Source organism: Patella vulgata, chromosome 9, assembly GCF_932274485.2.
Source record: "Patella vulgata chromosome 9, xgPatVulg1.2, whole genome shotgun sequence".
Classification (NCBI taxonomy): Eukaryota; Metazoa; Mollusca; class Gastropoda; family Patellidae; genus Patella; species Patella vulgata.
This window is the reverse complement of record NC_065887.2, coordinates 4,889,921-4,906,239: the sequence shown is the minus strand read 5'-3', so window position 1 is coordinate 4,906,239 and position 16,319 is coordinate 4,889,921.

Sequence of the window (16,319 nt, the reverse complement as noted above, 5' to 3'; positions counted from 1 at the left end):
GCACCAGTTGTGTTAGGAAATAAAATCAGTAACTTTTATTTGGTCGTTAATTTTAGATCTAAAGGTTTTAGCAATCAACTTCTTGTCGACATGTTGATTTTATTTTATTCCCGGAAATAATATTTTATATTCCGTTGTTAGTGTTTTCCTCCTTCATCGTGATTGGTTATTCAAGATAAACGTGGCTTAACGATCGTCATTGTCTTTGAGTCACGGTATACCAAGGCCATATTGAATATATGAACGTGTACCCTACAATAATAGAAAACAAATTCAGTTCAATGTTATAAATAATTTGGGTTGTTAGTGTTTCCTCCTTCATCGTGATTGGTTATTCAAGATAAACGTGGCTTAAGGACCGTTATTGTCCATGATACACGGTATACCCTGGCTATACAACAATATTTTTCGAATTCAGTTTAATGCTACGTATATAATCTCAAACAATAAATAAAGCATGACGAATATACAACCAGTTTTAAATATCCTCTCCAACCTGTCATCACCAAGATTTACATGATTGGTAATACATCAGTAATATTATGACCGTATAGTCCCGTTTTACAAGAACTGAGGACGCAGACTGATGATGAATTCGACAATAAAACAATACTCCCTCCCCCATCCCACTTGACAGCAACAAAGCGAATCGCAGAAATTGACATAATTATGTCAGGCGTGCTGGAGCCTCCGAAGGTGGGTAGACAGGACAATTGTTTAGTTCAGTGGTACGTGCTAGAATGGATTTGACGTATCTGAGCCATGACATACCATACATTGATACTTGGTTGGGGGATTATGATTAAGTCTTGAAGATCTGAGCATGGACATAGTTAGCAACAACCAGGGCCGCAACTAGCATAGAGGAAGAACGAGTGGGGTGGGAAGTGTTCTCATTGGTACTGTAAAATTGACGGACAATATATATCTATTGTTTTTATGGTCGACAATGTTTTCACAGTGCGGGGGGGGGGGACTTTGGAGTCCCCGCCCCCTGCGCCCCTCCCACCTAGTTACGGGCCTGGCAGCAACCGAGAACTAAATGAAATGAGGGCACGTTTTTTGACGACAAGGCACATAGCCACACACACCTCTCTACACTGGTGGGAAATGTCATCGAATTCGAGCGTTATCAACCATTTCCGATATTAGGTAAGGGTTTGCCTACCCACCCAGTACGCCTCTGTAATTATGTTTGTATATTGAGATATCGGCTACAATTGATAGTAACACGTGTTTGAAAACTATACTGTTATTAATCTCTCCTCTCTACTGTCATCTTTATGTTTCGCGAAACCTATGTGCTGTTGTTGTTTATTATAAAAAAAAGTTCAATACATTACAATATAATATAATAGACAGGTTGATTTAATTAAGTTATATACATGTACATAATATGAAGGTTTAATAAAAAAAAAGTAAAATAGGTAAAACAATAAAACATATAGTTCTTGTATATCAAAATAATCCATTAAAACACGGTGTTAAAATTCTCTGTCGTTAGAAGAGAGGGCGGGTCATCTTCAACCTTCGCCATAGTTAAATCAAGTTAAAACAGGGGATCCAGCTGATTGATCATTGGTATTGCCAATTCGGATAGCACACTCGAGCGGGGGAAAAGAATAAGCTTGTTTTATGTCGAAGTTAAAGCATGTTTCGTCATTCGTTATTTGCTATCGTCGCTGTCCATTTGTCAAGTAAACTATATATATTATTAATGTGGTTTAACGTCCTACTGTTCTGCCGCGACTCGGCTAATGAAGACGAGCATACGTCATATAGTGTGCTATGGGGTCATTTTGCCCGGCCATCGTCACCACGACTTACTCTATTTCGAATTCCAACTGTAAAGGTTCTTTTACTTGCGCGCCAATGTAGGCAGACTATCGATGAACTTTCTGGGCCAACAAGATGTAGGTAGACTATCGATGAACTTTCTGGGCCAATTAGGGACCTCTTTTTAGGTCCATGCCATAAAGCAACCCATTTTGCTGTTCTAGCTTGAATAACGAATAACAAGACAAGTCGCGTTTCTTTATTCAAATAAAAACATTGGCCATTTGTCAAGTAAACTAGTTTTTTGTTTTATCAAAAAAAGAATATCTAAACCTTCGGATGAGACAAAAATATAAGATCGGACGAATCATACAATTTTCGGTTACCTCCCTGATTTGAATACACGCGCATTTCCAGTACTTAAAAGATGTTGTTTGTGTTTCCCACATGCGCATGACGTATTATGTGTGGGATTGCGCAAGTAAACGGGTATGAAAATATTTTTTAATGTTGTTTACTTCTAGTGGCCGAAATAAAAGGAATTTATTAAAGCAATAGATATGTTTTATTTATTGATTTATTCACAAGGCTGTCATGTTGCATATGATAATCAAATTTTATCAATATGGTGGATTACCTCTTCGGGAAACAGAATAAGAAAATAAAATTTATTCAAGTTCTGAACATGTTTAAGTTATTGATTTATTCGCATGGCTGTCATGTCCCATATCATAATCAAATTTTATACATATGGTTGATAAAGCTAACAGGAAAGAGAATTAAACAATAAAATTTCACGGCAAAAAGCATATAGAGTTAGTCAAGCCCTTATATTACCGTCCCAATTCACAATTATAATACGAACTGGACAATTGCGCATCGATGGACTTCAAATTTTTACATGACGTCACATCTTTGCGTTCGGGCGATCAAGTTAAACTAAACGATCGCCGGGTCCCAGGGTTACCTCCCAAATAGATCATTAAAATAAAATTGTACTATCACTTCTCTTTGAGCTGTCAGGGGCTATTTTAGGTGCACGTCACATTTTATCGTCCAAACTGAACAACAGATGCCATTTCCTGCCAAAGCTGTTTTTCTGTACCACTGTATATCCTTACGATTTATTTTAATATATTGGCGATGCTATGTCAATGTATATAATTGGATTTTACGCAAAGAAAACTCCTATCCGGTTTCCTGTTAACAAAGCTGTTGCGAGTTTGGCGATTTTAAAAAAACGAATAATGAGACAGAACGGGTCTTGTTATTCGAGATTGAAACAAAATTATTATTTTTTCTTATAAATTCCATATCATCGTTGCCCATTTGTTAAGTAAACAACCAATCTTCTTAATTTAATGCAAGCAAATGAAATGGGCTGTAACGCATACAATTCTGCATCGACTGGACGATTAAAGACGAGCATACACCATGCAGTGTGCATTGGGGCAATTTGCCCGGACAGTGGTACTACTCTTATTTCCAATTCCAAATGTCAAGGTGCTTTAACGTGAAAGTCAATGTGTACAATGGACCCGGTTTTTAGTCCCTTCTGAACGACTATACCTCGTCCCCTCGCCAGTATCCATATCTACACCACAGATAAGGGGTCATGATCGAACCCGGGATATCTTGGTTAGCAACCACCATCTTACTCACTGAGCCACTGTGGCTCCTATTTGATTTACAAAATGGATGCCGTGGAAGTAACCAACCCTCTTCTCGCGTTTATGCCATGCCAAAAAAGTCAATTTGCTTTTCGAGCTTGAATAACGAATAACAAGACGGCCAAGTTTAAACTGTTACACCGTTGACTATCAGTAATGACCAATGTTTTGCATCAGAATGTTCTACTCTTTATGTGTAAATATCCGGACAAAAATTCCGCGAAAATTGTTTGAATTATACCTTTCACGAGTATTTTTGGATGGCGTCCTTCCCCCATACAGAAGTATAGAAAAGCGTTACTCCCATCTCCATAAGTCACTCCTCCATTCTAATTGTCGCTTCGATAACACTGAAACTGCAGGAATATCAGTTACCGAGCATGTCCAAAGCCAGCTATCGCCGCGGATTTTAAGCCGACCCGTTTAGACGGACGACGTTAAACCACTTTAGAATAAAGGGCCTTCTCGAAGACAGGTCGCGAGCTGGGCTTTTTAAAAGGGTTGATTTGTCCCACGTTTGCGTTCAGACAAATGAAATGAAATGGGTTTAACGCCCTAATGTTCCGCTCCTATACTGGGCTAATGAAGACGGGCATACGCCATACAGTGTGCTATGAGGGAAATTTTGCCCGGGCAGCGGCACTATCGCCTACTCTTATATCGAATTCCAACTGCCAAGGGATCTTTTACGTGCATTCTAATGTATACACGGGACCTCGGTTTTTCGTCTCATCCGAAGGACTAGACAGCTGTCCTTGTCAGGCCCTCCGTCCTGCATCACTGACAAGGGGGAACCACGCCGGAAAATCTGGATGAACTTTCTCGGTCAATGCAGGGATCGAACACCCCATTTGTCGAGTACACAATCCATTGTGTAAACGATAATGTCTTGAAGCATGAATATTTAGGAATATATGCCTCTGCGTTTTCTGACCAGGATATAAGTGAGCCTACAGTTTTAACAGAAGAAGGTAGGCCTACCATACATGTTGCTCTTGGCAATGTTGAGTCATCACATGAACAAGGGGATAAGTTTGGAAAATAATTTTATTAATTCTCTTGCTTTATCTATCTTGAAAGTACAAGAATTGTGTTATTTACCAGTTTCAACAGTAGATACAATTTTATCAGAGATTATTGGAATTCATGAACTTTCATTTGATGCTCTGCAATTCCAAATTATATCCTTGCTTACGAAACAAGATGTAGATGTTTCTGTTCTAGATCAGATTAAAGAGTGTTTTTGTCAAAATATATTTGATAAATCAGTCAGTTATTTAAAATCAAATTATTTGCGAAATAAGTACTGGAAGAGGCAGTTAAGATATGTAGAACCAGTTCGTATAACATTAGATAAAAATGAATTCCATGAAAGTCAGTCATTTGAATATATTCCCTTACTTGAAAGTCTTAAATCTATCTTGTCAGTACATCAAGTATTAGCAGACGTTATGAATCCATTACCTAAACCTAAATCCGATGCCATGCAAGACTTCAGTCATGGTAGATATTTTAAGGAAAATGCACTATTTTCAAAGTCAGATATAGCATTGCAAATAATTTTATATTTTGATGAGTTTGAGGTTGTTAACCCTTTAGGATCCAAGCGTGGAATTCATAAAATAGCAGCTGTTTATTATACACTTGGCAATATATATCCCTGGCATCTATCAGAATTAAAGACAATTCAGCCTTGTGTTTTATGTCCGAATACAATTCTGAAGAATGTTGGATTTGATGAGGTTTTGAAGCCACTGATTTATGACTTGCATATCTTAGAAACCAATGGAATTGAAGTTATGAATGTAAAAGAAAAACTTTTTGAAACTGTTGCTTTTGTTGCTGCTGATAATTTAGGCAGCCATCAAATAGGAGGCTTTGTTGAATCTTTCAGTTCTAATGTAGAAAATATTTGTAGGTTTTGTTTAGGTACATCGAGTCAAATACAAACCCAGTGCAGTATAACTCTGATCAGTTTGAATTTAGAAATGAAGTAAATTATTCTGACCATGTCAAAAAGGCAGCTCAGGATACTGGAGGTAGGGCACATTATTTAGGTGTCAAACATAATTCAGTATTAAACAACTTAAACTACTATCATGCCACAAGGGGATTACCTCCTGACTGCATGCATGATGTCTTAGAGGGTATTTGTAGATATGAACTACCACTTATTTTACAAAAGCTTGAAAAACAAAAACATTTTTCAAGGACTACTTGATTTAAAATCATGAAAACATGGAAATATGGTGTCAATGATGTTGTGAACAAACCTCCAGCTACATTGAGACTGGAGTTACAAAATGGTTTGTTACAGAAAGGCATATTTGACACAAGTATGTATCAAACAAGTAAGGTGTTAGTTAATGGTGTAACATATCAACCTGGTATTTATGTAGTAACCAACTTAATGGAGCTAAATGAGATTGAATTTTCTAAAATTTTGGGTATATATCAACAAAGTACCATACCATGTGCCATACAAGTCCAGATAATATACTGCTATTTGTTGAAAGTCAGATTTCACCTTTTCATCACCACTATGGAGCAATAGAGGTAGACAATAAAGACAAATTTTGTCTGTATTATCTAAATGAATTAACTGATTATTATCCTCTTGATGAATACATTGTTGATGGAAAGAAATTTTTGTGTTTAAAACATGCACTTCCTCTTGAATAACAGGATCAATCAAATATAGTGGGATTCTTAATGCGAGATTAGACATTGAGTTACACAATTAGATCTTCTGCAATGTATTTTTTACCACTGTACAAGTTATGTAGCATTTTTATACCCACACATTTTGTAGGTGTATTGCACTCAATCTATATCCACCGGTTTGTCTGGCCCCCGGCCTGTGTTTACTCTACTGTTCTTATTTCGGCTGTGTAAATTTGATACCTTGTTTAATATCCACATTGTCGGAGTACTCAAAATGCACTTTTCAACACAAACCCTTGCAAGACCTTTTTACACTAAATGTCAAACATTGTAGGGAGGCCATAGTTAGGTCACCCGACTACCACTACAAAATGTTTCTTATGTAATGAAGCATATCATCATGTTTTGAATAATCAGTCATGATAATCTTTATAGATTTTTTTTTATTTTTGTGTCATTCTGAAGAGTATCAGCTTTCGAATTTGGTGAAAATCTGATAATATTTCTTTAGTGTATATTTCTTTACTCTACTGCCAGGGTGGTTTGTGTGATAATATTTTGAATCAGAAACCAGGTGATTATCATTCATTTTTTTTAAAGTTGTCTCATTCGAGTGTCTATTATCATGGCATAGGCATAATGTAGGGTGGCTGTGGTGACCCAACAGTGATGCATTTAACACCTACGCAAATAGTTGTCAGATGACGCAACCAGAGTGTCGCCCTGTTATTGCATTACTATTTGTGTTGCCTTTGCCTTGGATATGAAACCGCTTTTGTGACACCCCTGCAGTACTTTTATACGCATATAGGTGGCACAAGATGCAAAACAGAATGGTGACACAGAGTCTACACCTAACTGGGTATTCATTTTATTTGCTTAACTCATGTATAAAAAAAACCTACTACTGTGTGTTCTTCTCTACAGTGTGATTTAAAGCCTCGCTGTTGGCTTGTTAGTATACAGACATTGAAATGCATCCCATTAATTTTCTTCTTGACACTGAAAGTTCGAGTGTACTAGCTGCTGTGTTCTAATGACTATGCAAACTGCCTAACAATGGGGATTTACTCTAAAATGGAAACTTACTCTTATCAATGCTCTAGGTTGAAAATGGAGATAAGAGTGAAATATTGTTAATTTCGTTAGAGCCATGTCAAGTAGTAGAAAGTTACTAATAATCATTCTAGTTTTATGTGTGCATTATATACTATTGAAAAAAAGTAGGGGATATTTGATTTTTAAGTGTTATTAAAGTCACATAATGAAACTGACGAAGAAAGAAATGACAAAATGAAATGAAGTTCACATTCATCGATTTATTCCAAATGATCGTTAGACTAAGTAAGGCACAGACTGACCATTATAAGGGTAAAATGATACCCGGGGTCAAACAGCAAAGTTACCACAGCATCACAACCAAGTCAGTAACGGGTAAATCCTCCTCTGTTTGCCAAACAAGCATTGATCCGACGTGGCATACTCCTAATGAGACGTCTAAGGTCATTTTGGTCCAGATTGTCCCATTTCTGTTGCAACGCAGCAGCAAGTTCTTGGACATTGGCAGGACGTTGTTGACGTTGACGTAACCTCTGTCCAAGCATGTCCCAGACATGCTCGATGGGGGAGAGGTCGGGACTCAGTGCTGGCCAAGGTAATGTGGTGATGTTCTGTTGTTGGAGGTAACCTGTAACGATCCTGGCCCTGTGACATCTTGCGTTGTCATCCTGGAAGATGAAACGGCGGCCATGACGTCGTGCGAACGGCACAACATGGACTGCCAAGATGTTGTCCCGGTAGTACTGGCCTGTAACACGCCCTGCAACAACATGTAAAGCCGTTCTTCCAGCAACAGTGATGCCTCCCCACACCATAACAGAACCACCCCCAAATCGATCATGTCTGATGACGTTAACGTCTTGGAAGCGCTCGTTTCGACGACGCCACACCCTCCTACGTCTGTCCAAAAAATCAACAGTGAACCTTGACTCATCTGAAAACATCACATTGCTCCAGCGTCGATTATCCCAGTGTTGACGATCCCTACACCAACGACGTCTTGCCTGAATGTGATGATCTCTCAAACAAGGGATCACGCGAGGACGTCGGGCGCGAAGGTGATCCCTATGCAGTCGATTCCGAATCGTCTGGCCACTCACTCTCACACCAGTGTCTGTTTGAAGACGAGCGCTGATCTGATTTGCTGTGATGACACGATTTCTCAAGGCCAAGGTACGGATAAATCGATCCTGGGCTTGAGTTGTCGCCCTTGGTCGACCTGAACGTGGTCTGTCCTGTACAGATTGTGTATCACGGTATCTGGACCATAGCCTGCTTATGACAGACTGAGAAAAATTCATCGTCCGCGCCACAACCGCCTGTGTTGTGCCGATCTGTAGCATGCCAAGGGCACGTAACCTTTCATTTTGAGTAAGCCGACGCATATCAAAATTTGTTTTCTGGTCACTAAAACAATTAAACTGATGTTTCCACCCTGGAATTCAATGCCACAATGACTGTAACATTCAAAGTCAGAGTCGTGCAAATCTTGGGTTGGACCCCCATGATGATCCCAAGCATCACCTGCATTCCATGCGGTAGCTATTGGTGCGTTTGGGCGTCAAATGTAACTGGAAATGTTTCTTCTGTTAGGTTCTATAGTGACTTTTTTCGTAGTCATTTGCATATTTTAGTATTATGCCCCCAAAATCAAATATCCCCTACTTTTTTTGAATAGTATATAAGGAATATTCGTTCAGCAATAAAGAAACCACAAGCATCTTTTAAGGCACACTTTGGAGAGGAATAGACCATAGCTTCTACGTTTTATGTTGACAGGTATAAACAGTCCTACGAAAACATTTTTGGTACAAAATGGTATTTCTACCAAGATAATACAGTTAACAGAAACAGAAACATTAGATGTAAAGATAATGGAAGCATTTAGTATTGCTCCAGAGAAGAAAATAATTATACAGTATTTCAATAAAGAATGGGATTCATTCATTGATATAGATGATGTGAATTGTCTTGAAAACAATTCAAGATTACGGATAATATTGTCATTTTCACAAGATAATTGTGAATTACCTTTGTCAAAAAGTTGTGAAAGCAATCTTTTTCCAGAGGGCGCCAGTGTTAATGCTCCTGTGGACGCATCATGGCCTGACAAACCATTGGAAACAAGTGCATTTTCTATGGATCTTCAGCAAGCCCTAAAAAACAACGAATCTATAAATTGGAGATGCAAAAATCAACTAATACAGAACATACAAGATCACATATTTGCAAATACATTATATCCAAAAGCCGAACATATTTAGCAGTTCAGCAAAAACTTGGTGAGACAATCCCCTAGTCTCAAGGAACCAATAGGAAGTGGATATGATGGCTTGAAACAGCGCATAATCAATCAATTGAAAAATGCTCGTCGAGACATAAAAAGTCCAGACGTGCAGATTAAAAAAAAAAGTCAAACCATAGTGTGTCAATAAGTGTTGAAACATTAACAAAGCTGCAAATAAAAGGTGTGGCCAATTGTGGTACACCAGATTTGGAAGAAAATGAGGACGTCAGCAGAATGGTGTGATAAGATATACCATTAAGACGTAAACCTTATTTCTGATTTAATGTAGCACCATGAGTCTTTCTGTCTGACGTGGAGAGCGGACGCGGAAACCGGTCGCCACATCTTACGTACGACCCATGCATCTTTTCTTACTACATATTTCTGTAGCCTTGTGGTCGTCTAGAATTTGTTTCTAGCTGTCTTTACTTCTGCTTCACGTTGTGTATTTACTTCTTCCAGTTTCTTAAGACGTTTTTCTTACCAGGAACAATAATGCATAGTTCGCTTCTACATTTTATATAGCATATAACTGAATACAGGTATACAAGCATAGCACAAATTACAATACTATATAGCTAAAACCACTTCTCCACCCTATCCAGCCTCTCGGCTGTCTAGGAACTCAGATGTACCCTCGATCTCTGGAATCTAATGCAAGTCTGACTTACAGGGTTCCCCGGTTTCTTTTAAAGGTAAATGAATATCATGCACCATAAAGCGTGATCATGGCCCTGAACTTGTGTAATTAACAAAATGATTGGTTACTTTAAATCAAATGATGCAATTAGAATAATTCCACTCACGTGTAATTCTGGTGGTAAATGAGTGACATATGTTTTCGATAAATAACTCTTTTTTATGTGTCAACTGTCAATTACAGACTAAGTTGATTTAGTGCACACTATATATGTGAATATGTTTGAAATTACTAACTTACCAAAGATATTAATTAATGAAATATAAAGGCATCTTATTTCAAGAGCAAAAATTCTAGCAATATTATTACATTAATGCACAAAACATGTCATACCCGCTGGACAGAAGTAATTTCAGGTACTCCCATTCATACTCTATTGACTAATTTTCCTGGATTAAAAATCCAATTTGAACTTCACAATGAATTTAAGAGACTTATGCCTAGTGAAAGAAAATCAGTAAAGGAATTGCTTGAAAATATCCACAGACATGCCTTGGCTACATTGTACTTTGCAGAACAAAGAAAGAAAAAGTCAGAATATTTGATAACTTGTTTCAAAAAACTTGCTGACTATAAAGACATTAAACTGAATAATGATAAAGAATATTCCAAGAAAATGAATATTTCATCTTTGCTTGTGTTGCCGGAATTTTTAGATGGAGATAGAAGTTTAGCATGTGTATCATTATTTTAGCATTATAAAATAGTAGTTTTGTTCATGTAAAAGTTAAGAAGAAGCAAATTTGATGGGCTGTTGGTAGTCAGAAATTCAGTTTATAAAAGATATGTCGGTGTCATAATGATGCTATGATGCAATTCTGAATTTACTAGAGAATTTTAGAATGACACAGAGCGTTCTAAATCAGGACCCAAATGTATACCTCAATAATCGTAGTGGTTCGAACTGCACTCCCCGCCAACCTCTCCTCACATTCACACAGAGAAATTAAAATGTACCTTTAATCTCCAGGTCGATTGCATGTCAAAAATTGCACGTTAAACGTCATTTTAGTTTATTGCATGGAGTTTGAAGAAGAAATGAACTGTTCTGCTCCGACTGGGCTAATGAACATGGGCATACAGTGTGCGATGAGGACAATTTTGCCTGGACAGCAGCACTATCAAATTCCAAATATCAAATATCTTTTACATGCACCCCAATGTATGCACGGGACCTCTGTTTTTGTAGAAATCATACATTTTCCCTTGCTAGACCCTCTGTCCTGCACCACCGACAAGGGGGAATCACACCAGAAAATCCTGATGAACTTTCTCGGCCAATGCAGGGATCGAACACCCTACCTCCATGTTAGAAAGCCAGCGTCTTACCCACTTAGCCACCGTGGCTCCCGGCATGTAATTTGAAGTGACAGTTATACATATAATTAGCTACAAATACTATTTTTTGTACACTTGAGATCTTAAAAATCCTTTAATTGGTCTATTTTTGCATAAAGTGGGACTCCTTTGTATGTTTTTATTTTTCAGAACACAGCATCCACAATAGGAATCCAGTTTGTTTTATCTCATAATCGAGGGAAATATTCTTCTGAATACAGAAGAATTTTTGGAGGCAGTTTACAGCCTCTTTGCGTCGTATTACGTATTCAACATTGAATACCCGAAAAAATGTGCGAATTTTTTTCTTTATCTTCTGTACTGTTTAATGAACAAGAACATCCAAGAAAAGACCACCATCAAAAATTATAAATGTGTGGGACAAAATTCAGAAAAAATGCTTTTAATAAATACTATTTCAAGCTTATGTGATAAACATCTCAAAGGAGGTTTAATGTTGTGTCAACTTTTAAGTGAGACCTTTTTTTAAAGAAAATATGTGTGATCAATAATGGTGATATTGTTGTTGGTGATATTACAATTATTTCTATGATTTACATCTAGTGTTTCTGTTTCATTAGTATTATAATATGAAGAATTCTTTATTTTATCACAGCATATGTAATTGCACAAAGAATTACGATGCTGAACTACTAATATGTAAATTGATAAGATGGAAAGGTAGAATATGAGCAAGTTGCCCAGAATGTTAATTAAAGGCCTGGTTTATGTGGGCAGATGAAAATGACTACATGATAGTTCTACTTTCCTTGTTGAGAGTGAGAAACCAGGCGCACTAAAAACTGTTCTGATAAGTGCTGTTGGGTGTCTGCCAATCAACTGTATTCTAAAAGATCTTTATAATCCCTCTATTTAATAGTATTTACAACATGTGATGTTGTAGCTGTTTTGATGTTCACTTTATAATTTTTATACGCCCACATTTTCATGTGGACGTATATTGTCGTCGCCCCCGTCCGTCCACAATTGTTTGTGAGCGGTCACAATTTTTATCCGATTTCAACGAAACTTTAAATATAGGTTAATCACCCTATGATCTCGGTTCCTTGCGATATTGGCATGTATCGGACTGTAACTTCATGGATTATGACCCCTGATTGTGCGAAAAATCACGTTTTTAGCTTGTGAACACTGTAGAGGTCACAATTCTTATCCGATTTGGTTTAAACTTGAAATGTATGCTTATAACCCAAAGATCTCGGTTCCTGTCGATATTCGCGCATATCGGAATGTAACTTCCTGAATTACGGTCCCTGATTGTACGAAAAATTGCGTTTTTAGCTTGTGGACCCTATAGAGGTCATAATTTTTATCCGATTTAAAAAAACGTATTATTATATCACCGTTACACCCCAATGACGACTGAGTTCGAATTTCGTGAAATTCAGCCAAAAATTGACAGACAAAATGGCCGCCCTTCGTTCTCAAATAGCGTAAAAATATGGTATATCAAGGTTGTAGACCCTAAAGAGGTCACAATTTTTATCTGGTTTTGTTGAAACTTGAAATGTAAATTTATAACCCAGAGATCTTGGTTTCTTTTGATATTCGCGCATATCGGACCGTAACTTCCGGAATTATGGCCCCTGATTGTAGGAAAAATCACTTTCTTTTTAGCTTGTTCTCTATCCATCTCTCGAAAATGTGGGCGTATCCTGTCTGGCAGCCGCTGGTAATATTTGTCTTAGACTGAGGTTTTTATCCATGGACATATTTCTTGTTGGATAACTTATGTTTATTAAACTGTATTATATATTTCCTAAATGATTATGCACAAAATTTAAGTTTTTATCTTTCTGTCTTATGATTCATTCCTGAATTTCCATTTTCAGGTATTCAAAATTTACCAACTGAAATATTGGTTAATATCTTTCAATACATTAAAACAGAAGGAAAGATTAGTGAGTCTCCAGGGGCATTGTTCAACTCCCATCACTGTGGTCAAGTGTTGATGAAGATATCATTAAAAGCTATCTGGGGTTGAGTCATGTTACTGTTATGCGTTATAATCAAGTTAAGAAAATAGCATTATCTGGTCCATGGTTGTCTACCTTATCACCAGGTGTCCTGGCTACACATTTGCTGTTGTGTGACAATTTGACCCATGTAACCGTGCATAGCAATTTTGTGACAAAAGTTAGCTTTTTAGCCTATTTTGCAGGCTTGAAATTCCTCAATATTTCACATTGTCCACATTTCCAAGTTAGCGATTTCCGCCGTTCTCCGCGAGCAGTCATAATTTTCCACCGTTCAGAAAATCATGACATCATTTTAGTCCTTCAGCAGAGGGACTAAAATGATGTCACAACTTTCTTATTGGCAGACAATTACGACTGCTCACGGAGAATGGCGGAAATCGCTAACTTGGAAATTTACCTGTTGGAGACAACATTGACATTTGGGATCATTTTATACTTATGGAAAGGATATGGTGACATAATTACTTCAATTATTTAAACGGTTTATAAAGTTTTTCTGGTAACCTTTAAAATGTATCTAAACTAAAATGTACTCCAAGTACATTTGGAGATCTGAGACTCCCTTAAATTATTTTGTTAATATATGATTGATATAGAGTATTCAACAGTTTCTGTGTTTTTGTTGTATGCTGATGTAAGGCAAGGATAGCCTTAATTTTGTTCATCCTAAATTTTGTTTGAAACTATTTGGCCATATGTTTTAGTTTAGACAATGATGAAGAAATGTTTTGCATATAATTGATTTATATACGAGAAGATTTTAAGGAATTTTTTAAAATCTTATTTCTTACATTTCATAATTCATTACATTTTTTATACATTCTTACATTTTTATCAGGCATTGGTATTTTGAATTGAAGTAATGCAACATAAACTCATATTTATGTGTGGGTGTATCATATTGTCCCCCATGTCTGTAGGTGAACAATTGACCCTTTGACACAATTTGGGCTACACGTTTAAAAGAATTTGTTCAAATGTATGTGACGGCCTATTTCCTCATTATGGGCAGCATAATATTTCCGGCAAACATAAAATAGAAGAAAAAATTCTAAAATTAACAAGAATTTTTTAATGCTGCCAAAGTTTTAAAAAAAAGCAGAGAGCTGGCCTTTAGTAAAGGTATTACGTATTACAGCTATATCAGACACAATGCAGCTGGTTTGAGGACTTCTGAAAGACACAATTTCTTCCCTCTTTTTTTTTTTCAATAGTATTTTATTTCACTTAGCCGTTCCAATAGGTATAAGTTGATTCCAAGTGACACAACGCGGTCTTTGTATGACTTCTCCTTAGATGTGGCAGCATGCATCCGTTTGGAATATTCCATTTAATGCAGCTTCGTCAAGAAATCACCTTCCATTCGGTTCTCACATCACTTATTGCTATGTGATGTGCTAAAAAGTGGGCCTTAATGTCCTTAGTACATATTTTCAATCGTATGACGTGATTCTCTTGGTCATATCTGGGATATATACCACATTTAATGGTCAAACATGGGGAAAACCCGCAATTTTGCGCGCTTTCGGGCACAGCCATCTTGGATTGGACATCAAGCCTCATCAAAGAGACTAGTCTTGCTCGAGGGAGTTTCAAGCTGCTACCAGTGAGCGCGGGCGAATGACTTGGTGAAGAAACGGAGATAGCTGGCTTACCCTGAATGAAAGTAGCTGGCCATTTCATAGAGAATGAGAGATTTACAATAGGGAAAATTCACCAACTTTGACTTATGATTTCGCTTTGATTGAAGAGAGGTGACAGAGATTTTATTTCTTATATCGATAGAGGGTTTCGGGCTGTGCATAAAACCATTTCGATATTTTGGCCTACCCCCGCATCATAAAAATAGACCTAATCTTCGCAGGTGTATATTTTCTGTTTTATTCACCATATCTTACAATTTTGCTGATCATTGCTCCCAGAGAATAGATGCGACTTCATGGTCTTCACACTGGGGCACAGGAAGACCCCCACTAACATCACCAGTCACCACCATTTTCATCCAAACCCTAGCCTCGCCACAATAGGTGGCTGAAAATTGACCAAAAATGACCTGAAAAATAGCAAAATTGGCCAAAAATCACCCGGAGGCTGTTTTTCAATAACGGTGAAATTTTGACATCGGCTCTCCGGGCTGAGAAGTAGTCTTGAGAAGTCCATAAAATCCCCCAGAGATGAACTTGGTGAATTCAACGAGTGAGAAATTACTAGAGAATTAAGTAACATAATGACAGCAACAAGTACTGAATCATGGTCTTCTTGCGTTATAGGTTCATAGGGGCAGCCCAAGCTTTGTCCAGGAAAGGTTATTTAATAACAATGAATTTGTCCTAGACTGTCTTGTGCAAAAATATACTAGTAACTTTCAAGGAGCTCAATTATATGTAGGTTTGGTCAATTGCATGTGCCCCTCTATCGGAATTAATCGATACATTGTTAGAGCATAATCACACGGCCACATGATTACAATGCAAAGATTTAATTCAGATCTAATGCGTGAATTTTTATTTCAATCTGGCGTCAAATAAGGCGGCATCTTGAGTTGAGTTCTTTCAAGTTTGGTTTGTTCATAAATGAGCTTGTTGGCTGGTCAATCAAGGCTGAATAAATTATTATAACAATAAAGAATGTACGTAACTTACCGTCACAGTTTTCTCCTAAATATCCCGTAGAACAATTACAGATGTAACCCTTATCAACTGGTAAACAGGTACCATTATTTTTACACGGGTTAGGTTGACACGCATTCACTAGAATTAAATATGCACAAACAATATACACAACCTGGCTGGCATCTCTACAAGATTATTCACCCATGCAAGTCT